At 37.0% G+C, this 26,157-nt stretch overlaps 1 protein-coding gene across 3 annotated transcripts in view; it reads right to left on the bottom strand.

Annotated features, from left to right (window-relative positions):
- Window positions 1-4,343: 4,343 nt before the first annotated feature.
- The window catches only part of LOC134750903 (autophagy-related protein 16-1), a 348,791-nt gene continuing 326,977 nt past the window's right edge, over window positions 4,344-26,157 (bottom strand). The window contains exon 15 of one of the 3 annotated variants that reach the window (XM_063686145.1): window positions 4,344-4,773. The gene's annotated coding sequence lies outside the window, so the exon portion shown is untranslated. Of the gene's footprint in view, window positions 4,774-22,546; window positions 22,878-26,157 lie in introns of those variants that run through there. The other 2 variants (XM_063686162.1, XM_063686153.1) reach the window with 2 other exon arrangements.

Genomic DNA, 26,157 nt, shown 5'->3' with positions numbered 1-26,157 from the left:
GATAGATATAACTCCGTAATAGATGGATACAGTCTAAGGAAAAAACGTGCCTCGAAAATCCACGAAAATTTGATTCTCGATCAGAGGGCGCCACTAGTTTTGGCCTACTCTCGTATAGAGGGCGTTGACGGTTTCGTTTATTATTTATAATTTTAACGCATATCAGTGAAAGAACTGGGTCAGAATCATATAAAAATAATTAATGCAAATAAAAAAAATCATTTATCCATATTTAAATACATTTTATGGTATTTTTATAAATCTTCATTTTTAGTTTTAAAGTGTGTCGATAGATGGCAGTGAATTTACTGGGGTTACAAAATTTACTATGACAGTACCGCTCTAGTATAAGTTACTCTATGGTATCCATTAAACAAGTCAGGTCAGGTCAGGTCACATTCTGTTTTTGTTTCGCATTTGTTAACCACACTATTAACGAGTACACTTCATAATCCTACAGCAAACTTGGATCTAATTATCTTAGAACTCTTGCAAAGTTAATTTGCGCTGTAAACTGTAATCTTTGGGAAGTGATCTGCGCGGAATTCACAACACCCGCCCGTTCTCACGTGGACTCCGAGCCGTTAGATAAAGATAAACAATATTATAAGTCACTGACATTTAAGTTCCCTATTGTTACGCATTAATATTAAGCATTCCCATATGTTTTTCGAAACAAATCATACGCTCGTGTCGCTATTGACTCAAATAACGTTATTCTAATGTTCACATAGGTAATTAACTGAACGCGCCGTGTGCTCGCTTTATAATCGTGCCTAATGACACGAGCCCATCATGCCGCTTGCGGCGGGGTATTTTGGCACTCCGAACTCATTACGTACACGATTACATACAGTAAACACATTAACCTCAGGTTACACCGAAATTGTCTGTCGGATACCAGTGTTGGGCGTAATTAAATACTTCTGTAATTTAACTACTAATTAAATTACATGTAATCGAAATACATGTAGTTGAATTACTTGCAATTGAAATTGCTATCATAATTTGTAATTATAATTACAGTAATTGGTAATTAAATGACTCAATTATTTTCTTGCCGAAATACACACGTAAACCAAACCGAGAATTTTGTGTAATGTAATATGGACGAAGCCTTACCAGTAGTCGTTAGTTCGCATATACATATAATATTTGAAGTAAATAAGTTTAAGTATGGTTTTCCACCTTGTACAAAATCTCGCAATAGTCACTAACTTTTTTGTTCAATATGTAGAGTAAAACATTGTAATGTTAGTTAAATTTGAAGCTTATTCATAGTTTTAAGATGTTATGCGACAAAGATGATCAAAATTTTATTATTCATAATTGTAATTGAATAAAGTAATTCATTACAAATTTTTATTACAAAATGCAATTAGTAATTCAATTAATAATTACATTTTGTAATTGTTCATTGAAAGTGAAATTACTTTTTACAAGTAATTGTAATTAGTAATTGCAATTACATTTTGTAATTGCAATTGTTAATTTCTAATTAAATTACTTTTTGCCCAACACTGTCGGATACTTAGTGGAACACATTTTCATATGCGAAAAAGATTAAAAACTTATAGAAGATGCGCAATACCAGTCTAGTAAAAGGACATGTTTTAGGTTTAGAAGTCATAAGTAGTCATAGGTGATAGATATTTGTAAAGCTAAAATAGAAAAATAGTAAAAAGACATGCTAGTAAAGTGGTGTTGTATGGAGGATGCCCCGCCTTGAAAATTTACTAGTTTCTGGCAATACATAAGACCTGGCGCGAGATATGTCCTGATTGCGAAAATTCTCATATTAAATCCGCGCCAGATTTCAAGAATACCTGGGTGAATCAACTTTTTCTTGTCACTTGTTGCCATGGTTATGGTCTCCTGGGTCGCTCTTAAAGTTATATGGAAGTTTTAAGCCCTTTCCATAATGGGTCATCTACTTAGCATATTAGTAGATCGTAGTACTTATAAGTACCATTTCTTTTAACAAATTATGCTACAATTGTCGCCTGGTTGACGGGACAGAATAACAAAAAGAAAAGTTGATCCACCCATCTACATATAACGACCTACTTAACTGAATCTTAGACGCTGATATCTTTGTACAACTCGAATAAGACTTATATTGACCGGGATATAGACCTTTTGTATTATTTGTGAGCTCCCGATATTTCGACGCAGTTACATGCATCATGTTCACGGGTGACTGAAGATACAAGTCTAGTGAAGTATAGAGATATAAGTCTAGTGAAACTAACCGTGAATCATTCAAAACTCTAACTCGAATAAGGTTTAATTTTGACTATGTTGGCTAAGGTAAGGGGAAGACTTTTAAAAACCTAATATGCCAAATCTCCCCGACTAGTCAATATTGCAATCATTAATATAAAAGTGCCTTTAAATGCGTTAGACATGTCATACAAAATAATGACTCGAAATCTAGCACCTAAATGTTAATGCATATTGTACAGTTTTACAATATGTACCTAACCGAATTATTTGCTTAGCAACTGTCCACTGCATGCCAGTCAGGGAAGACTAATCTGTTGAAATGACATAACAGTTAAAATGTTGATTGCATGATTGGTAATACAGTATAATAATAGTAACAAATAGCCGTCGTTTATGGGAAATATCCCGGTAAAATAAATACAAAAATCTTTGCAGTTTACGAAGAAATCGAACGCGAAATACTTGAACGTTCCTTGAGTCAAATAATTTAGAACATGTGCTGCCTTCAAATACCACCATAACTATACCTACATAACTCTTGTACAATTATCTTTAACACTTATAAAAAATCATATGTAACAAGCATTCTAAATTTACGTCTATAAATAGATATAATTATACCTACCTGTACACAATTAGTACACAGTATTTACAAAACACAGTATTTTATATTTATTTATATTTATTCAACATTAGACTTATATTGACCGGGATATAGACCGTGATTACCTTTTGTATTATTTGTGAGCTCCCGATATTTCGACGCAGTTACATGCATCATGTTCACGGGTGACTGAAGATAGCGGGTGGGTGTCAAAGTTGTGTAGACAGCGCTCTGTCTACCCTCATTCTTGCGCGTCGGCTGCGTTCACTTTCAACGTTACCAACGGTCGCATTCACACTTGTTGGTCCGGTCGCGTTCACACTCGTTGGTCTGTCCAAACACACTACACTCACGGTGTCACTACGCGTGTTTGATTCGGATATCACTGGTTTTTTACACAAACAAATCACAGGATTCCACACATTTGACAGTTTAAACCCATCTTCACGATTAAAATTTTTGTATTTGTGAATTTCAACGGCTTCTCTTACCAATCTTGGTATATAGTGGCGTTCTGTCGAAATGACCTTGGGACTATGCAACTCGATCCAGTGATTTGTACCCGACTCAAGGAGATGCTGAGCAATAGCTGACTTGCGAACGTCATTGTTCTTGACCGCAGCAATGTGTTCTTTAATTCTGCAGGCAATAGTGCGTTTGGTCTGCCCAATGTACGAACTACCAGACTGGGCAGACCAAACGCACTATTGCCTGCAGAATTAAAGAACACATTGCTGCGGTCAAGAACAATGACGTTCGCAAGTCAGCTATTGCTCAGCATCTCCTTGAGTCGGGTACAAATCACTGGATCGAGTTGCATAGTCCCAAGGTCATTTCGACAGAACGCCACTATATACCAAGATTGGTAAGAGAAGCCGTTGAAATTCACAAATACAAAAATTTTAATCGTGAAGATGGGTTTAAACTGTCAAATGTGTGGAATCCTGTGATTTGTTTGTGTAAAAAACCAGTGATATCCGAATCAAACACGCGTAGTGACACCGTGAGTGTAGTGTGTTTGGACAGACCAACGAGTGTGAACGCGACCGGACCAACAAGTGTGAATGCGACCGTTGGTAACGTTGAAAGTGAACGCAGCCGACGCGCAAGAATGAGGGTAGACAGAGCGCTGTCTACACAACTTTGACACCCACCCGCTATCTTCAGTCACCCGTGAACATGATGCATGTAACTGCGTCGAAATATCGGGAGCTCACAAATAATACAAAAGGTAATCACGGTCTATATCCCGGTCAATATAAGTCTAGTGAAACTAACCGTGAATCATTCAAAACTCTATTCAACATTACATGTCATGAGCATTACAAAAGATGTTAGTTACAGGTAGTTGGTACATGACACCCTGATAGGGCACAAAATGCTAACAGATAGGTACATTAGGTACTTACAATTCTAGCGAAAATTCATTCATTCATTCAGTTCATGTTACATATATAAATTGAAAAATAATTTTCAAAAGTATAAAAGCTCACATTCACTCTCTTATTATAAAAGCTAATGGCGTTATTCATAAACGCGTTACTGGCCTGAATTAACTATGACTCGTTTGCCTTTATCTGTCATTTTGACTTATGTATTTGTAAGAAAGGGATAAAACTAAATCAGGCCTGTAAAGTTTTATGAATAATGGGGTGACTTTCCAATAATTGCCGAAAATCATTCAAAGCAGCAAAATTATCGAATGTTATATTGATTGGCTGTCAGTCGATAGTTTCTTGGCACAGAACAGACTGAAATGCCAGAGTATAAAGTCTATGACCTCTTGGATACAAATGATACAATATGCATTGGTGCCTATGTGCATTGATGTTGTTTCAGGCGAAACGATGCAATATATCAGTAGTGATGCCGCGAAAGAAGTTGAATACTTCGGTGTTCTCGGTCTCGGTCTCACTCTCTGAAGGAAGTGCGGAGTTCTCGCTCTGAAAAGTAAAATATTTTCATTAAAAAGTACTAACATTCTCGAAAGTATAATTAATTTTTCACCTCAGCAGCTCGAACAAGCCTACTTTCGTTACTCCCTGCAGTGCGACTCCAGGGAGTGAAACAATGTAGCTTTTTAATGTAGTGAAGGCCATGAACATCATACTTTTATTACATTTTTTTTATGGTATGGTACGGTACGGTACGGTCCGGTCCGGTCCGGTGGTCCGGTCTTGTCTCGTATCGTATCGTATCGTACATATTATAATACTTTTTTTTCTGTTTATTCTGTGTAATTCGCTATACATTTTAACCTTTAATATGTTCTCACTACTGAGGTGAAAAATTATGTGTGCAACACGAGAGCAAAGTTATTTTACATCTCGTGTTTTTGAGTCCCTCGCTACGCTCAAGATTCTACCTATGAATCACGAGCGAAGCTCATGATTCAATTATAGAATCTTTCGCTTTCTTGGGACTCAAAATAAACACTCGCAAGAAAAACCAACTTTCCTCTCTTGTTGCACAAATAACTATTTAACCACACCAGTAGGCCGAGCACATGATTGGCGAAACAGTATCTCGACTCGACTCAAGACTACCCGTCTTTTGCTAACTGTATGAATTAAAGAGGGACGGGTAGTCTATGTCGCGGCGAAATACTCTCGCGCCAATCATGTGCTAGCCCGGCAGCTGGTAAAGGCTCTCTTGATTGTTCAAAAACTGATAAGAAAGTTGCATTTTATTCACATGAGAGGCAAAATAATCAAATGCAAATTTTGAGTTGTTTTCTTATGTTTGCTGGTAGAATTGACTTTTAAATGATGATTTTGAATGAAAAATATTTAATAACATTCATTTTGAATCAATTTGCTTTGATTTTGTTTGATATTTTACAGTTAGTATTTCCCTTGTGTTGATGAAAAATTTTGTGTGTCACTCGGTGGCAAAGTTTGTTTAACCCTCGTGTCTTGAAACCTTCGCAACGCTCAAGATTCGGTTTTTCGAACCACTCGCTACGCTCGTGGTTCAATTTGGGAATCTTTCCCTTGCTCAGGTATCAATATTAGCACGAGAGGTTAAACAACAGCTTTGCCCCCTTGTAAAACAAATAACTAGGTACCTATTGTTGACTATCTAGGTATATAAAGGGTCTATGGTACATATTTTCGATTTCCCTACATAACAAGGATCCGCTGTCGACGTACCATGCAATACACTTTCAACGACCAGCAAAGTAACTTGTTAAAATATATGTTTAAATGGTGATAGGATACCTACAGGCCTGAAGCAGGTCTCTCTTGTAAATAAAAATACAGTCACACAGTATTGTATTGTAGAAAAAGATTTTTTTTAATATTAAAACCCCACGACCATTCGCCTAGTAGTCGGTAGTGACCAGGGATGCTGCAGATGCCGATTTATTTTTAAAGGCGCCACGAATGCGCGAATCCGCGAATGCGGATGTCGAGATTAGGCACATAAAAAACGTCAAATATTACACTAGTAATTTTTATTAAAAAAAAAGGAACTTTTAGTATTTGAACAAGAATATAGGCGCCCCACAACCGCATTACTATACTAAGTCCAAATAAAACCAACTATTCAATTCTTATCGCTGTCCGTCATAGGCTAAAGTGCTCGATCGACGAATCACAATAACGAATCCGAGATTCCTATTGGCTAATGACAAAATTACCTAGCACTTACGCCGCTGCTAAGACGTTCCTGTTCCACATCCGCAACCGCATTAAGCTCCGCATCGATTTTATGCGCAGCGGATATTGATTGCGGATGCGGATGCGAATATTCGCAACATCCCTGGTAGTGACAGTGACCCTGCCTATTTATGAAGCCGATGGTCTTGGGTTCGAATCCCGGGAATTTATTTGTGTGATGAGCACAGATGTTCCTGAGTCATGGACGTTTTCTATGTACATATTTACGTATTTTTATATGTATACATATATATCGCTGCCGGAGTACCCACTATCCACCACACAAGCCTTCTTGAGCTAACCGTGGGACTTAATCACTTTGTGTAAGAATCCATACTAATATTATAAATGCGAAAGTCTGTCTGTCTGTCTGTCTGTGTGTTACCTCTTCACGCTTAAACCGCTGAACCGATTTAGTTGAAATTTGGTATACAGATAGTTTGAGTCCCGGGGAGGGACATAGGATACTTTTTATCCCAGAACTCACCCCTCAAGGGGGTGAAAAGGGGGGTGGAAATTTGTATGGGGAATCAATAACCGCTGAACCGATTTAGATGAAACTTGGTATGGAGTTTGAGCTGTGGGAAATGATATAGAATAACTTTTATCCCCGAAATCGTCCCGTCGTAGACCAATTTAGGGGTGAAAAAGGATGGATTAAAAGGCAGATTTGTTTAAGAATTAAGGTACCCAAATTACTAATTCCACGCAGACGAAGTCGCGGGCAAAAGCTAGTGTCTCTATAATATTTATTTATTATTTATAATATTTAAGAGTCCTCAGCAAGCTCGGTTCCCCATACAAACATAGTTACGCTCTCATTTTAAAACGACTAGCTAGATTGCAATGAAACTTTGTATTTACAATAGGATAAGGTATATCAATGCCTTTAATTGGGGCATTTTCTATAAAAAGGGACCTTATTATCGATGGCGCTTACGCCGCACAGCGTCGCGCGGCATTGTATTTATATCGGAGCATCGTTTATAATGGCGTAAGCGCCATCGACAATAAAGTCCCTTTTTATAGAAAATACCACAATTAGTTTATGTCGTTTCAAATAGGTACAATAGTAAAAAAAATAATAGCGAATTCAAGTTTTTCATACGAAACTTGTTTTTGCTCTATTTCGTTTGTTTTATTAAGCTGAAGCTATATAAATTAATTACAGGCATAGATATACCTCATGTCATTGTATGAGCAAAGTTTCATTACAAATCAACACGTCGTTTTAAAATGAGAACGAAACACCGTTTGTATGGGAAGGCGAAATTCGGCCGAGCTTGCTGCGGACTCTTAGAACATCGCTGGCTTGAATCCTTCTTTACCTACTTACTTACAAACAACAATTTCCAGTATTTTTTTCTAATTATGTTTCTCATAAGGTTAGGTTGAAATCCCGAAAGTCTGCAATTATTTACATTATATTACACGAACACAATAGTCACCCAAAAAGATAATGGACTTCAGACCCGCACTTTCACGACGTATTTCGATAATAGAAATTTAAATAATTACAATGCTGTCTAATCGGGTCTCTATTGTTTGACATAATTATTGAAAGTCATAATGTAATGATTGTCATATTATCATTAGTCATAATTTGGTTTTTCTCAGAAACGCGTAATTTTTCAGGATTGCCATAAAACAAACCTAATCTAACCTATCTATAGAGGAAAATCCTGAAAAGTTAACGGTTTCAGAATTATGATTAATGATAATATTAGTGCACTGCCTTATGGGAATATAGTTCAGATCCGGAAACCGCTACCAAATTTTAGTATGCTGTTGGGCATGGTACTGGGTCTCCAAAAATGCCGGGAGACAGCGGCGCCAGCCATCTACTTCAGCGGAATGACGTCATCAAAATGACTCCCGCCTAGTACAATGCATAGTTTGGGTGCAACATGTCATTCCGCTGAAGTAGATGGCCGGCGCCGCTGTCTCCCGGCAGTTTTGGAGACCCAGTACAATGCCCAATAGCATACTAAAATTTGGTAGCGGTTTCCGGATCTGAACTATCTCTTCGACCGTTTCCCATAAGGCATAGTACTATATGACAATCATTATGTCAAACAAAGGAATAGAATAGAATAGAATAGAATGGTGTTTATTTCTCTAGTTTATATGTTACATTATGTCCATCAGGTCGGTGGTGTGTTCGGCCTGTGGGTGTGTCAGCTACTTACAATCTACCTATGTGTGTCTAAAAGATCTGTATAGGTGTCATGTTGTTTGTGCTGTGTGCTTGTTAGTGTGTGCGTACAGAATAAATTTATATAAATTTAAAAGTTGTTTCATATTGTCCTATCTTATAACTATTCTTACAACTAATTTCCTATAATCTATGGGGATGTGGAGCGGTTGCTCGCTTGCTGAGCTGCCGACTCCTGTCTTTTTTTTTTTTCAAACAAAGGGACCCCTATCTAATCATATAGCTCCGCAGTGCTACTATTATAAGGTATTGATATTATCTGGACATAATACTTTTGACTCTACCATCTTATCTGTACAGTCGAGGTCAAAGATATCTTTACAATTGAGTGTGACAAAAATATCTTTACATTTAAATACGTTTACACACTAAATAACAAAAACATGCTTACAACGCACGTGACAGTTTTATCTTTTCACTTAAGAGGCCGTAGTCGATTTTGGAGCAATAATTTAAAATTGATATATTTAGTCGTTGAAATTATAGGTATACACGTTTTGTTACGTAATATCTAAATAACAAGTATTAATTGGTTTCTATTAGCGCATCTTCTCATCTTGCCTTTTATTAATGAGGTCGCGAGCGTGCGTCACCGGTAATATATGAAGAGAAGGGGCAGTTTTTAAAAATTCTTCAAAAAATTATGGTGGTAAATTATATAAATTGATGTATTCACTGAACTTTCATTCTTTGATACTATTCAGCAAATGTTGTAGATTGTTTATGTATCAAAATTACGTTGAAATTAAGTCTATTTTCAGAGAAATTGTCACTTGTTTTGAAGTAATTTCGGGAGAAAATTTAATTCGTTTAACGTTCATTTCCTCGAACTCTGTCAAATAATAAAAATGTAATGTTATTGTCCGCTGCTCTAACTTTTTTAAATTTGCTCACTAAGATTAGACTGACAAAAGAAATATTACATACAGCCAACGACCACTCTCTCTGTAAGCATAATTGCGACATAAAAAAAAACTGGTACTATAAAACTCCAAAGCAATATACAAAAAACAATGAAAAAAAAAACTTTATAGGGATGTATCTCCTAAACCGTGCATCGTAGCGAAAAATAATCAAATTTTCGTTCTCCTTTAATAAACCCACGCACTGAATAACCTATCACATTAGGACGTTAAACAATCATCATCATCATATTTGTATTATTATATCGTCGCATGTTTGAGAAAAGCACTATACATACCTCGGCGTGAGAAGGGGCTGCCGGCCTCAGTCATTTTTCATATATAGACAGACACTTAATGCATTGAACTATTAAACCTTAACGCAATGCCATTAGGTATATTTTTCTAATATACCTTGAGGCTAATTCGAACTTTGTTATAAAAGATATCATTTTTAATAATTTTCGTTTGCGTTTCGCTCGTAATAGTTGAAATATGTATTGGTGGCAACGGCCGTCTCGGTCGCACCAATTTGGTGCGACCGAGACGGTCGGCGAACGATAACAAAGTGATATCTTTTTAACATCTTAAACAAAGTTCGAATTGTCCTCTTTGTAAAATCAAAATAATATTGAAAGTAATAAATGTATACGTAACAAACAATTGCGTCATTGACGTCACGCCCAAAATTAAAGAGATATGAAAATGAAAATGAAAATGAAAATTGTTTTATTTCCTTGTAAGCTTAGTCTACAAATTGCCATCAGTGGTTGGGACTTCCTTTTAGGTGAATGTACCTGTATCAGGATGCCCCGCTCTTCTATAAATATAACAGTCTTTTTTATTTAGGAAATATTGTTGGTATACATGATGATGATGTTATTTATAAACTACTTATAATTTTAACTTATAGTTTAGGTATTTATGGTATTAATTAATGTTCTAGCCTAATTAAATTGAAAAAATAAAGCCTAATAAAAGTGTGTGTGTGTGTGTGTGTGTGTGTGTGTGTGTGTGTGTGTGTGTGTATGTATGTGTGTGTGTGTGTGTGTGCGAGTGCACGCGTGTGTGGATTTGCGTATGTGTTCAGCCAATATATTTATGTATAGTTAATAATTTATGCGGTACAATAATGACTCTGTATCATCATAACTTAGTTGTTTCAGCCATTTAGTGAGTTCTATCTTACACTTATACAACAGTAATGGATAGATATTGATTAACTTATTTATATTGTTGTACATGTATGCCGATTGTGCTTTATATTGCCTTTTGGCAAACATAGATTTATAGCATGATAGGGGGGTAACATTGTTTTTACGTCGACGGGTTTCAATTGTAGGGTAAAAATCTAGGGTTTTGTGTAGCCTGAGTGTTGCATTCAAAACATACAGCTTCCTGATTGTTAATTGGTCACTAATTTCATATAGTTTTTTTGTAGGAAACCAGTATGGTTTTGAGTACATCACCTTGAGCAGGCAACGTTGCCCTCTCTCCACCTCTAAAAATTTTGTTTTGGCAGCGCCACCCCAGACAGTAATACAGTAACTCATGACAGGTTGTGCCAATGTAATATAAAGTTGATTCAGTAGTTCCTTAGTAGTAATATATCTAAACATCTTGAAAATCCAGTTAAGTTTTCTTATTCTATTGTTTACATTTTCCAGTTGCATGTGCCATGAGAGGCGTTGGTCAAGTAGTACACCTAGATATTTAGTAAATTTTACTTTTTCTAGTTCGATGCATTCACAGGGGCAAGGATCATCCTGGGTACACATGTGTATCTTTAGTTTTAAGTTAACATTAGGTTGCGAACAGTCATATTTACTAAAACAAATATAATTAGTTTTGCTGGCATTTAATGTAAGGAGGTTATTTCTAAGCCATACAGCCACTCTGCGGAGGCCAGATTCTGCACTTCTGAACACTGACTCCCAGGATTCTCCATTGAACACTATAGCTGTGTCATCAGCATAAGAGCCGATGTGCCCACGTTGCAGTTTGAGATTCGTCAAGTCATTGATATATATAAGAAACAACGTGGGCCCCAGAACGCTTCCCTGGGGGACACCATAAGTTATATCTGTTTCGTTACTTATGTAGTCTCCTATTTTCACTCTTTGCGTACGCCCCTGCAAGTAGTCACTCAGCAATTTGAGAGGCAGACCCCTTATGCCAATTCGTTCCATTTTTTGTGTAAGAGTGGAGAGAGAGACCGTATCAAACGCCTTTTTTAGATCTAAAAATATAGCGAGGCATTTCTTACCTTTATCAATTTTGTCGGTAACTAAGGATGTTAGGGATAGTATAGCATCTTCTGTGGATCTGGACTGCCGAAAACCAAATTGGTTTTCGGAAAGTATATTAAATTTATTAAGGTATGATACAAGACGATTATTTATTAATTTTTCTATTACTTTAGAGATGGCAGTCAACACGGAAATAGGTCGATAATTGCTTACATCATCTCTCTCTCCACTCTTATACACCGGTGTCACAATCGATTGTTTCAGTGGGGCGGGGAATACTCCTCTTGCAAAGCAAAGGTTTGTTAGGTTAGGTGGCTAATTACAGGGGCTACAACCGTGCAGGCGTGCTTCAGAAATTTAGTTGGTATGTTATCCCATCCAGGGGCGCTATCGGCTCTGAGACCCATGATAATACAGTGTATTTCCTGGGGGTCAGTGTTCAGGAAAACAAGTGAGGAGGAGATACAGTCGGGCAAATTGTTTCCGGCATGAGCATTTACATATCGATTATTTGAAGTACTTAGGATTTCTTCGGCCAGTGTTTTGCCAACGCCAGCAAAATAATTATTTACATAGTTAACAGAGGAAGTTGGAGTTTGTTTAGTTTTTAGTAGGTCAGTATTTTTTGTTTTGTCAGATTTGTAGTGAGTTATCCTTTTTATTGTCTGTCAGAGCATTTTAGAGTTTTTAGATGATTTAGCCAGCTGTTCTTTATCATATTTGCGCCTGATTTTTTTTATTAGATCATTACAATAATTGCGGTATCGTTTGTAGGTGATTTTGAGAACTTTATTATGAGGTTCCCGTCGCGATTTGAGTTGTAGTTTGTTACGGTTCCTAATGCAGCGCAACATACCAGGGGTCATCCAAGGTTTTATTATTCGTTGACTTCTGGGTATGGGTCTAGTATTTTTACTTTCATCAAGAGATTGCCTTATCTTGTTTATAAGTTGAGTTGTGACAAGGTAAGGGTCATTGGATAAAAGAAGAAAGTCGATATTTTTTTCCATAAGCTTCTTTAGTGCATTATCATAATTAAAGGTTACTATTTTTTGAGTAGTTCGTTCATTGGGTTTATTGTATGTTAATGTTAAGTGAAGAGTTAAATGGTCAGTGACAGAAGTGTTAAGAATAGTGGCATATGCAGTGGATTTTTGGGATTCTATTTTCAGCATAAAGTGGTCAAGGCAATTGGCTTGTCTGGTAGGTAAAGTGTGCCAAGTAGAATACCGTGGGATGACAGCATATTTAAATAGCTAGATCTGTTAGATGTTTCATAGTTTGACTCATGTTGTTTAGGAATGAGGTTAATATTTATGTCTCCCGTAATAATAATGTTTCTAAATGTTGTCAATTTTTCAAGATGATTATTCAACGAATTGATAAAGTCTATTGCGTTACACTTTGAGGGACTACGATATATGCCTAGTATGACTATGTTTTTAATTGTAATTGTATGCAGGTAGCTTGTTCTATTTTAGTTAGTTCTATTTTAGTAAGATATATTATTTGTCAGTATGGTACTGTTTTCAGTGATTGTCATTATTGAAAATAAGAACGGTGGTTTGTATCAAACTGTAAAGATATTTACGTAACAAGAGTTGTAAGTAAAAAAATGTATGCTTGAACGTAACGTTTCAAGTGTCACTGCTAATCTATATATATATATAAACGTGAAAGTCCTGACTAACTGACTCACTTAAATCAACGCCCAGTCCAAACCGTTGGACCTAGAGAGCTGAATTTTTCACAATAGGTAGCTTTTATGACGTTAGTATCCACTAAGAAGGGGTTTTTCAAAATTCATCCCCTAAGGTGGTGAAAAAGGGGTTGAAAGTTTGTATGGAGATCATAATTTTTTTTGAGTGCGGGACTTGAAACTGTACAAAGGCATATTATTAAAATACTAGAAAAATAATTTCAGCGTTTTTGAAAATTCATCCCTTAAGGTGGCGAAAAAGGGGTAGAAAGTTTGTATGGAGATCAAACATTTGTTTGAGTGCGGGACTTGAAACTTTGTACAAAGGCATATTATTAAAATACTAGAAAAGTAATTTCAGCGATTTAAAAAATTCATCCCGTAAAGCGGTTAAAAAGGGGTTGAAAATTTGTAGGGGTCCTAATTTTATTTTAAGCTAGGTACTTGAAACTACATAGAAAGATATTTAATTAAAAGGGAAGAAAACTTGTTTCAGCATTTTTGAAAATTCATCCCCCAAGGGGGTGAAATGGGGGTCCAAAGTTTGTATGGAGTTCAAGTTTTATTTTAAGCTATGAATTCGAACCTTGGGTAAAATGTATATTATTAAAAAACAAGAAAACTGCTTTCAGCGTTTTTGAAAATTCATCCGGCCTTTTTAGTGCCGGACTTGAAACTGTATAAAGGCATATTATTAAAATACAAGAAAAGTGATTTCAGCGTTTTCAAAAATTCATCCCCTAAATGGGTTAAGAAGGGTTGAAAGTTTGAATCCTAACTCGCCTTTGTACTTCCATTACTGTAATTTATTTTTGTAAACCTGTGTTGTGTACAATAAAGTGATTACTACTACTACTACTACTACTAAATACTTTGAAACTTCTTAGAAAGGTATTGTATCAGATTCCAAAAATGTTATTTCAACGTTCTTAAAAATTCAACCCCTGAAGGGGTTTAAAAATGGGATGTAAGTTTATATGTAGTACAAATTTTCCTAGCTAGAAACTTGAAACTTGGTAAAAAGAGCATTATATTTAAATAGACGAAAACTGATTACTTACACCGTTTTTGAAAAATTTGTATTAATAGTTTCGGGAGCGTTTTTTTTTTAAATAGTGGAATTGTTAATCTTCTAAGAGGGTCGAGAGGGATTATATCGTGACGTGAACAATTTTTTTCAGTTAGGGTCTTGAAACTTCGTAGTTTGTGAAAGACCAATTTCATGCGTTGAATAATTTATTAACAATTGATTAACCGTCCCTACTGATATCTTTTGCTGCATAATGTTCTATATTATGGTCATGTAGAATATATAACCACCAACATACAAATCCACGCGTACGAAGTCGCGGGCAACAGCTAGTGTAAACATATTTAGGTCATATTGACAGGAAATCTTATTCTGTAACATGCAATGCATGCATGCAATTATGTCATAATGTGTGAAAATGTTTCTATGGAAGACAGATTGTAAACAGAAATTTGGTGCATTAAGTGAAAAGATGAAACTGTCACGTGCGTTGTAAGCATGTTTTTGTCATGTAGTGTGTAAACGTATTTAAATGTAAAGATATTTTTGTCACACTCAATTGTAAAGATATCTTTGACCTCGATTGTACATAATGCTAAGCAAATAAACGCATTTCATTTCATTTGATTTCAGTGTCATGCATTTATTGAATATATATCCTTTTAGAGGATACCCCTAAATTTGTATGTAGTAAATCTGTAGAGCGGTCACCACGATACAGGCCTAGCCTAGTGTGGGACCACTGAGCCTGTTGTGTAATTTTAAATTCTTTCTTTTAATAAACAACTTTTTTTATTTTTTTATATTAATACCTGCTAGGTACTCAAACAAAAAAAGCGGCCAAGTGCGAGTCGGACTCGCCCACCGAGGGTTCCGTACTTTTTAGTATTTGTTGTTATAGCGGCAACAGAAATACATCATCTGTAAAAATTTCAACTGTCTAGCTATCACGGTTCATGAGATACAGCCTGGTGACAGACGGACAGACGGCCAGACGGACAAATTGACAGACGGACAGCGGAGTCTTAGTAATAGGGTCCCGTTTTTACCCTTTGGGTACGGAACCCTAAAAATGAATGTATTACCGAAATCGAACAGTTAACTGATTCTTCTCAAAGGACGTTGTGGTTGGGGAGCCCAAGAGGGGATTTTTGTAGTTACTCGAGCGCGTCAGATTAAGATACGATCTGATCGAGTGATATCTTGCTACCCCATAGACACCGTCCCCGTTGAGCCGCTGGTTGGTGGGGGGTTCAACAAATCGGTAAGCAGATTGTGGATTTGGTTATTTTAGTCCAACATCCAAAATAATGCTATAATTGTGCTATTACTAAATCTGACAATTATTTGTACGCATTTCCTTAATGTGACGGTTACGTTACAATGTGCAAATTGGGCGTCGAACTTGTGGTCGTCAGATTAAGGAAATGCGTACAAATAAGTGTCATATTAAGTTATATAATAGAAAAATCATAGCAAAACGACCAAATCCACAACCTACTTGACGATATGTTTTAACCTTTTTTTTTTTTTTTTTGGCCAGGAAAAATCTTCGAAAGATTCCCCCAGGGGGAGGCACTGAGAATATGTGAGATTTCTACTCACTAAAAAAACCTGGGGTGTTCGTCTCTCTGCCTTTGGGGTGGAGTCACGGGCACGCGGCGTCACTCATCCGCAACCCCACCAGCACAACCACCATTAAGGGCATGTCCGAACACTTGACATGCCTTCCAACCCGAGGACCTCTTCCCTATGGGTGACAGACGCCCCCGTGTCTGCCACCCGGAGGTCGATGTTAAGGTGGCAAGCGTCTGTCGTGCGCAGCACGCCTGCGTCTGGTTCTACGGCGGCGCATTGGGTCAGCCTCAACCTGGATTTCGCGCTCGCGCTCGGCCGCCTCCTTTTTAGCCATGACGTGCTCTGAATAATCCAGCATCGTCTGCCACACCTCTTCACCAGACAGCATAGCCTGCACTATGGCTGGCAACGACAGATCTTGCCCAACACGGGCAATCACCTCCTCTCTTTCGACGCCCCAGACCGGGCACTCAGCCAGTGTGTGCTGGGCCGAGTCTTCGCGTGCTCCGCACTCGTGGCATACCGGGGTCGGCTCTCTTCTTGCCTGTTTATGCAGGTACTTGCCAAAGCAACCATGCCCCGACAGCACCTGAGTGAGCCGAAAGGTGAGAACCCCGAAATCCCTTTCAATCCATTCACGGAGCACAGGTTGGATCGCCTCTATGGTGCGGACGCCAGCACTCGGCCGTTCCAGCCGCAGCCGCCACTCGTCAACCGCCTCCTGCTGCAGCTCCATTCGCCGCATCTGTATTTCTTGCGGAGCTAGCACGTCACCCCGGTCTCGCACCTCCCCGCGCCACTGGTATAGAGACGCAAGGACCCTCGCGTCCAGGTCCCAGGGCAGAGAGCAGGCTAGTACACATGCGGCCTCCGCGCTTATCGTACGATACCCTCTTATAACTCTCACGGCCATTGTTCTCTGATATGTTTTAACCCTCCACCAACCCCCTAAAATTTAAAAAATCTGTAGACGCCTTCCTGCTCTCTGAAAAAAAAAAACAACTTTATATAACCTATTTTTTCTTCGTATCATCTAATCTTTCGATTCCAATAGGTATCTCTCTACGACTCCCGAGTAACTACACATTTGGCATCGCCGGCTCCCCAGCTATTGTGTGAAAACTATTACAGGCTGTCCCAAAAATACGTTGACATTTTTTTTTACTGCGGCATATTATTCATAATTTTAACAAACGTTTGCGTTTGTGTATCCAAGCTGAAGGAGAATATATTGAAGATATAATCGTTTTGTGTTAGTTATGTGACAGTATAGTTTTAATTTTTAATGACATTTTATAAAAGAAAAAGAAAAATAAGAAAAATAAGTAAGAAAAATAATCCTATTTTATTTTTTTTTTGTCAATGTTATTGATCATAATGTGTTGTTTCTTAAAAATTGTTTTTTTAAACATATGTAGTTTACCGCTCACTAGATTGTATTGTGGTGTATTTAGTCAGTATTCTGAAAAGGTTACTAACGAGGTATCTGAGGAAAAATGCTTACGGTCAACCGAGCGTAAACAATAGAAATGTTTATCTGTGCGTGTGTTTGAAACATGAGAAACATAAAAGCAGGGAAAAATTTAGATAAGAACTTGTCTACCAGCCCAAAGCGAGCTTTGTAAGAGCGCGTATTACCTGTATTCTCCGCTGTCAGTGTTACCTAGTTTTATTATTAATAATATCTGGGAGACCAAGCTTTGCTCGCAAAACATATACAAACACAAAATGCGCATTTCCCAGAGATATGACCTAGCTAGATCGATTTTTCGCTCCCGAAAACCCCCATATAGCAAATTTCATCGATCACAGAGCCTTGTCGAGATCTCCGAAATATATAAATATATATATATACATTATTTTAAACTTTATAGCTTATAGCACGTAAAACAAGTACAACAGGCGGACATAGATAATCGTTTTTGAAGGCGCTGTTTTTAATTGTCAAATAGGCTCTGCGTTTACCTTGCCTTAGCGGTTCATAGTTTAGTACCACACATTAACGTTAATAAAAAAAGGGAACCGCCTTCAAAAAACGAACCCACTGAAAAGCACAAAATATTTTTTATATACCCCACCCCTATCCTTTGTCCAGTCCCTATCCCGTGGTAAAGCAAATTTTTGCCAAAAAGTTCCTAATTAATACCTAATAATAAGCAAATTAATCACCATCCGGGTAATTACTTAGTTTTTGAAGGCGGTGCCAATGCAATTTTTTTTTGTCTTTTTTATGTAAGTAAATACAACGAAGAACGCTGCACTTACTTGCATAATTTAAAAAAAAAAACCGACTTCAATGGGGGATGCCGCTGAAAGTTTACTTATTGTTGATAGTGCACTCTTAGATTCCAGACAATGAAATGAAAAAGACAGCATCTTTTGCCTAATTATCCTAATCCATCTTTTGCCTAATTTTGCCTAATTGCCTAATTATTATAATATTGCCTAATAATGTAGAAAAGGAGGTTTAACCACCCACTAGTAGCATTTCGTTTCTGTAAGGGTCGCAGTTCTAACCTAACCTAACCTGCTTTTCTGATAGCATTTCGTTTCTGTAAGGGTCACAGTTCTAACCTAACTTAACCCACTTTTCTAGTAGCATTTGTGATGTAGCGGCTGTCCGGGTCCAAGTTTGGGTCAGAGTTCGGTCCGGGTCCGGATCCGAGTTAGGGTCCATGTCCAGATCCGGGTCCGGGTCCGAGTCCGGGTCCAAGTTTGGTTCTGGGTCCATAAGGAAGAGAACAAATCGCCAAACGTGAACTATGTGTCATTGAAGAGTTCCATTCTGATCATCATCAGCAGTTCCACTTCATCAAATGTCACTTTTTTAAATGTAAATGCTGGATTTGTTGATGAAAATACAAAAATCACTATATGTATACCTTTCACATTTGAGGAGTTCCCTCGGTTCCTCGTGGGTCTCATCATCAGAACTCGAGCTTGATAAAAATATGTCTTAAAAACTTAAGTTGCTTAACAAACATAAAGAAGAGGACAAATCGCCAAACGTAAACTATGCGTCGTTAAAGAGTTCCATTCTGATCATCATCAGCAGTCCCACTTCATCAAAAGTCACTTTTTAAAATGGAAATGCTGGATTTGTTGATAAAAATACAAAAATCACTATATGTATGCCTTTCACATTTGAGGAGTTCCCTCGATTCCTCATGGATCCCATCATCAGAACTCGAACTTGACAAAAATGTTTCTTGAAAACCTAACTTGCTTAACAAACATAACGAAGAGGACAAATCGCCAAACGTGAACTATGCGTCATTGAAGAGTTCCGTTCTGATCATCATCAGCAGTTCCACTTCATCAAATGTCACTTTTTAAATATAAGTGCTTGATTTGTTGATGAAAATACTACAATCACTATATGTATGCCTTTATTATTTGAGGAGTTCCGTCGATTCCTCATGGATCCCATCATCAGAACTGCTTTTTGACAAAAACGGGACCAATCTGTATGTATATACTTATAATCAAAAAAAGAATTTTCAAAATCGGTCCAGAAATGACGGAGTTATGGAGTAACAAACATTTAAAAAAAAAACAAAAAAAAACATACAACCGAATTGAGAACCTCCTTTGAAATCTTGAAGTCGGTTAAAAAAGACAAAGTTTACTCATTAATATAGTTCTTGCACTACTATTATCTATCTACTCGTTTTTTTTTCTGTTTGTCAGCAAATAATGTTTTTGTTGGTTTGGCACCGCCTTCAAAAACTAAGTAATTACCCAGATGGTCATTAATTTGCTTATTATTAGGTATTAATTACTTTTTGGCAGAACTTTGCTTTACGACGGGATAGGGACTGGACAAAGAATAGGGGTGGGGCATATAAAAGGTTCCCTTTTTTAAAAAAAGGAATAAAGTTATTTTGGTATTTGTTTTTTCCCATTCTCTTTTTTTATTTATTTTATTTTATTACTTTTTAGTGAAAGATACTTTATTTATTTTAGATTTTAGGCTAAAATATTAGTTTGCGCCACCTACCGGGTCCAATTGGTTTTTCAAACCATCCATCAAGCACTTTTATGAAAACCGCATCAAAATCGGTTCAGCCAAACGCGGGATAATCGCGAACAAACATACATACAAACATACGGGTCAAACTGAGAACCTCCTTTTTATTAGGGTTCCGTAGCCAAATGGCAAAAAACGGAACCCTTATAGATTCGTCATGTCTGTCTGTCTGTCCGTCCGTATGTCACAGCCACTTTTCTCTGAAACTATAAGAACTATACTGTTGAAACTTGGTAAGCAGATGTATTCTGTGAACCGCATTAAGATTTTCACACAAAAATAGAAAAAAAACAATAAATTTTGGGGGTTCCCCATACTTGGAACTGAAACTTAAAAAAATTTTTTTTCATCAAACCCATACGTGTGGGGTATCTATGGATAGGTCTTCAGAAAATATGATATTGAGGTTTCTAATATCTAAACGTTTAATTTTTTTTTCTAAACTGAATAGTTTGCGCGAGAGACACTTCCAAAGTGGTAAAATGTGTCCCCCTGTAACTTCTAAAATAAGAGAATGATAAAACTGAAAAAAATATATGATGTACATTACCATGCGAACTTCCACCGAAAATTGTTTTTTTTAATACGTCATAAATCGTAAACCGCAATTTACCTTTCACTCACGCTTCACATAAAAATACATTGTTAAAATTATGTAATGTACGGAACCCTCGGTGCGCGAGTCCGACTCGCACTTGGCCGGTTTTTTTTTGAAGGCGGTTAAAAAGATAGGTCATCGGCGCAAGTAGTAGATACACAATGGGATTCATTAACCGACCATTAATTCTTCTGAGTAAATGAACGCGCCAAGTGCAGTATAAACAACAGGGTAATTCAGCGTTGGTACTTGACATACGTACTTGCACGGAAGACACTAAAAGCCTCAGGTATTCAACGGGAGTCTAGTTTATTGCTAAAGCTAATATGAATTATTCTGCACGTATGGATTAGGTATGTAATATAACCACATCTGTTGCGTTAACGCAGTAGCATTATGAGGAATGTGTGAGCATAGGAATGTAATAGCTCTTTAATAACAGTGCAAAGTAGGTAAGGAATGTACATATTTCAAATGTGAAATAAAAATAATAATATTAATATTTGAAAAAGTACCTTGTACGGATCTTGAACAAAAACAGATAATAGATATTTTTTCGATATTGATATATGCTGATGCACTACTTTGAAAAAAACTCGTATCTTGTTCTGTCAGTCAAAAGAAAAATGTGGTATCTATGTATAGGATGCATACAGAGTGCCTTATAAACTTTGAGTAGCAGTGTGAGATACGAGATTTTTTCAAAGTAGTGACGATATGTATATAATAGGTATATTGTTAAATATAAAGTAATAGAAACTTTGAAATTTGGGAAAGTACACAAATTGGAGTAAGGTGGCAAAGGACCGGAGCAATTGGTAAAGCACAGTAGAAGAGAGAGGTCATGAGGCCATGACCCACCAAGGGTTGTAGCGCCACAGGAAGTAATCTTTTTTTTATCTCTTTAGATACTAACATAGATTATTCCAACCTATTGAATTTCAAACACTACTAGTCGTCAGCATCATCTAAAAAACCGGCCACAGTGGTTAGGACGTCAGCCGCGTAAGCTGAACACGCCGGTTCGATTGCGGCCTCTGCCACCGGTGGACTTTGTCATATATAGTAGCTATGGTGACTACTTAAAAACACAAATAATATTTAATAAAATAATTTGATTTGTACCGTTGCATTTTAATTTTCTACATTTATTTTTATAACACCCACGTAGGTCTCAATTATTTTATTCAAATAAATATATAATATTGTGTTAAAATCTTGTTTTAAGAAGCTAGTATGTACAATCCTAGGCCAATAAGGTTGGTAGGTTAATCAACCGTTATTTTCACGAATAGCATCCATTCTTTGTATACAGCGGTTGTATTTCAAATTGATTTGAAATTCAGTATTTATACACCTTGTTAGGCGATTATCGATACGCCTGCGGGTCGCGGTAGATACCGATATTCGATGCTAACACAAGTTTTGTACGCATGATGGGGATTATTACAAATAATGTTATATCCAGCCGTTCAAATATACAGCACACTAAAATTTTATTGATATTTCTGAGTCGAATAGCGGTCCACGTAGTTATCGTCAATCGAAAGCAAAAGTGTTAATTGTCCCTCATAAACCTACCGTTTGTATTACCGTAAGATCTAGGCAGCAAAAATACACTTTCTATTAGCTAAGTCAGTTAAAAAATGTGTCTATGAACGATAATAACTGTGAATCGCAAGATGCGAAGATAATTCAATTATAATAATTGTGTACATCTGTACGCAGCGTACTTATTACAAAAGAAATGTAAATTGTAAAAAATGGCACACATTTAAAACAAGAGACGAGTATCGTAAAAAGTATAATGAATGGGAGCGGGCAATGAGTGTATTCCGTGCTCATTGTTGCCGATTTCAGACAGAGATTTCCTAATAGAATAGCAGCTATTAGTCGGCCGAACGGGTGGTGTTGCGTGCACTATCACTACCGGCCTTACCATCACACAAAAACATAATTATGCCTAGAACGGTAATACCTACTGAAAACTTCCTTTGCGTAGAGATCGAGTAACGGTAACGGCGCAAGTGTCGTGTCGAGATATTCGGCAGTGATGACCACCTTCGTAGGTAGCGGTTGTTCAACTGTAAAGAAGCCTCGATATGTAATGAGGCGTGATTAGTAATTATCGTCAGTAATTACGCATCATTTAAAGCGTCAGTAGGTGAAGCATAGTTCTGTTATAATCGTACCACCGTACGAAAATGTGACAGTTGTAGTGTTTCACGGTAAGATTACAATCTGCGATTTGCGGGCAAGAGGGAGCGCGGTCATTAGGCGCCGAAACTCGGGTCGTCGCTCATGGGTGTAAACGGTACCCAAAGCTTCAGTTAACTCAGAAACTATCTTGACTATGAACTCCTTCCTAGTATAACTTGACCTCAGCATCCGCAACTCGTACCTAATTATGTGTAATCGAAGGTTACACGTAAATAACATGTCGATGGGCTCGGTTAACTTCGTTAATAACACTTCACGAGTCGCGCCACTATATACCTACAAATAAAATCTACTGACATACCATGAAACTTGGAAATGGTACCTAATAAGCAGGCAAAGATATTATGTATATGAATATGAATAGGTAATTAGGTACAGTCAAGGTATTATATGTGAATTATGGACACGGACAAAGAATCAAAAATTTGTATAGACGACCTTATTGCCCATACATTAACGTAGTGTGTATAAGTAGGGTAGGACGGGGACAATTGAAACACGTTATGATACTTATGATTGAAACAAGTCTAATTTCTTGAAAATTACAATACCTATGCATGTGACGCAATACTCAGGCTATGCGGTCAGTCATTCTTAAATCCTGGGCCAGTAGCGCTCGAGCGAGTCGAGCGCGTGAGCAGTGAGCCACGCAGTAGTCTTGAGGAGCCGTTCAAAAATTTCGTGGTATAAAGTGAAGGATCTGTGCTCGCACACTTTTTCGTTTAATTTTTTTTACTTATGTATTTTGACTAAGTACTTGAATTATTTTGGTGTTTTGGATGGGAATTATGGAATATTTTAACTGCCATTAAACAGCGATGAAGTATTGTTTACAAAGAATACTGGTCCTTGAAGTAAAACATGTGACGTGGGGACGGTTGAAACAACGGATTTGGGGGTCGATTGAAACGTTTCAAATGTCCCCGCGTTTTTCACAAGTCTTACAAATAGTTGAATATTGATATTTACATTTTTTTCCAAAATTGTTAGGTTATTAAAAAGATTAGAAATAAAAATAATATCTTTCATTTTGCCGAATATTTTAAGGTGTTTCAAACGACTCCATTAGTGTTTCAATTAACACACCTATGGGGTCAATTGAACCAATCTTCCACATTATCTTTAATTCTCTATCATTACGTAATCATGGGTGATACGCTATTCAAAAACATTTTATTTTAAAACAAAATAAATAACCTTTAATAATACAGGCACCTACCCTTCTAACTGTAAAAATAAAATAGTTACAGGCGGTTAAACATAGTGTTTCAAACGTCTCCGTACTACCTTACCTTTTTTTACAATTTGTCTGTGTCGATATTTAATACCTTTCCTGTACCTACATATATTGGTTCTACTCTACGTTCTACCAGTAATTTTGACACGAGTACAGTTTAAAAAGTTTACCTTGCAAAGTTGCCATAAAATATTACGTTAGGTGTTAGGTAGGTACAGTCAAGGGCATAAATATATATACATTCCTAAAGTTTCAAAAATATGTGTACGCTCTTACACCTTAGACAATAAGGTCGTGTTCACATATTTTTGAGCCATTTGTCTGGATCGATATTTTTGCCTTCGACTGTACAGTCCACGTCAAAGATATGTTTACACTTTTGCACCTTACTCCTTTGTAATAAGGCGAAAACTGTAAACTTATCTTTACCGTGGACTGTACCTATTGGTTAGTTTTGGGGACAGTTTGCAATTAAGGCCATGATGGGCAATTTATGAGAAGTCGGTATAGTGGAGTGCCGTAAGCTTTTTACCCAGGAACCAGAACGCAAGGAAATACATAAGGAGGGCTTATACGTACGTGTATACGTACAACACAGCCGGTCAACTCTACTGCCGTGAATGTGAAAGAGTTTTTAAGAACAAGTTTGGCCTGGCCAGCTACAATCAATAAGACTATATATACCCAGGAAACGTATTCTGAATGGATTTTCGTAAAACCTTTTGCATTGTACATATTGTCCAGTTTCGATAAAAAAGTTTACCCATTATTTTTTATCGATCGACCTCAATGTTTTTAAATATTGATTTATATGAATTTCAAAATGGTGGAGAGGACTGCTTGACATGCCGGCACTTAGGAAGCTCAAAAATCGCTCACCATGAAGGTTCTGGGTGTTTGGGCTTCTCGCCTTCTCTTCAGTCTTTGGCCTGAAAAATTACTTGGAAACTTGATTTGCCCATAACCGCACCGCGCCATCTTGGAGTTTTTGGAAAAATACTATTGCTAGATCATTTTTGAGTCCAATAATTAGCGCACTCGGACCATTTTTTTATTTTTATTTTCTTTGTACAAATTATATACTCTTTTTATGGATCGGCAAAAAAATGACTAATTTTTTTTATTGAATCATTTGACAATGCAATGCAAAAGGTTTCACGAAAATCGGATAACAATACATGGGTTCCTGGGTTACTGCATTTTTAAACTAGTTGACTAGTATCCGTTTTTCGCACAAGTAGTACCTAGTTACATTACAATATTTTTAAATCGCTCAACTATCTATTGTGTTTAATATTTTTTCACTTAAGTGATTTATTTAAAGATGTCCAAATATAAAAAAGAAGTTAGAATTTAGAGAGCGCCAATACTTACCTTATTACGTGCACAGCGGTACGTTCAAGATTCAATATTGGAGATGAGACGACTAAAAAACATCGAACTGTTATGAATAAGCTCACCCTCTCTACGTGAAACGAAAGTGGCTCACGGCCCGATTCGAACAATGCTTATAAGATGTCACAGCGATACAATACTGATCTGCCAGTGTCAAAAGTGACATTTTTTCAACCAAAAACGTTACGTTTGACACTGACAGATCAGTATCGTATCGCTGTGTCATGTAATAAGCATTGTTCGAATTGGAGCATCGATCGTTTTAGAAAAATAAAATCACGACACAGATCACGTAACGCACGAGACGCTATTAAATTTTCCGCTTGACAAGCTGTTAACTAGTTAATGGCACTATACTTAATCTGTTTCGCGATTCCCATTAAATAACATTCAGGAAAATTAATTGTATAAATCATTAATTGTGTCAGTTTGTTTTTATATTTTTTTGTATGCAGAGAAGTGAACGGATGTGAACGCCGCAGCTTAGCGCACGGAAAACGTGTAGTGGAGCC

The sequence above is a fragment of the Cydia strobilella genome, chromosome 2 (assembly GCF_947568885.1).
Source record: "Cydia strobilella chromosome 2, ilCydStro3.1, whole genome shotgun sequence".
In the NCBI taxonomy this organism is placed as follows: domain Eukaryota; kingdom Metazoa; phylum Arthropoda; class Insecta; order Lepidoptera; family Tortricidae; genus Cydia; species Cydia strobilella.
The sequence above is the reverse complement of the archived record's forward strand: the minus strand, read 5'-3'. Positions and strand labels throughout refer to the sequence as shown.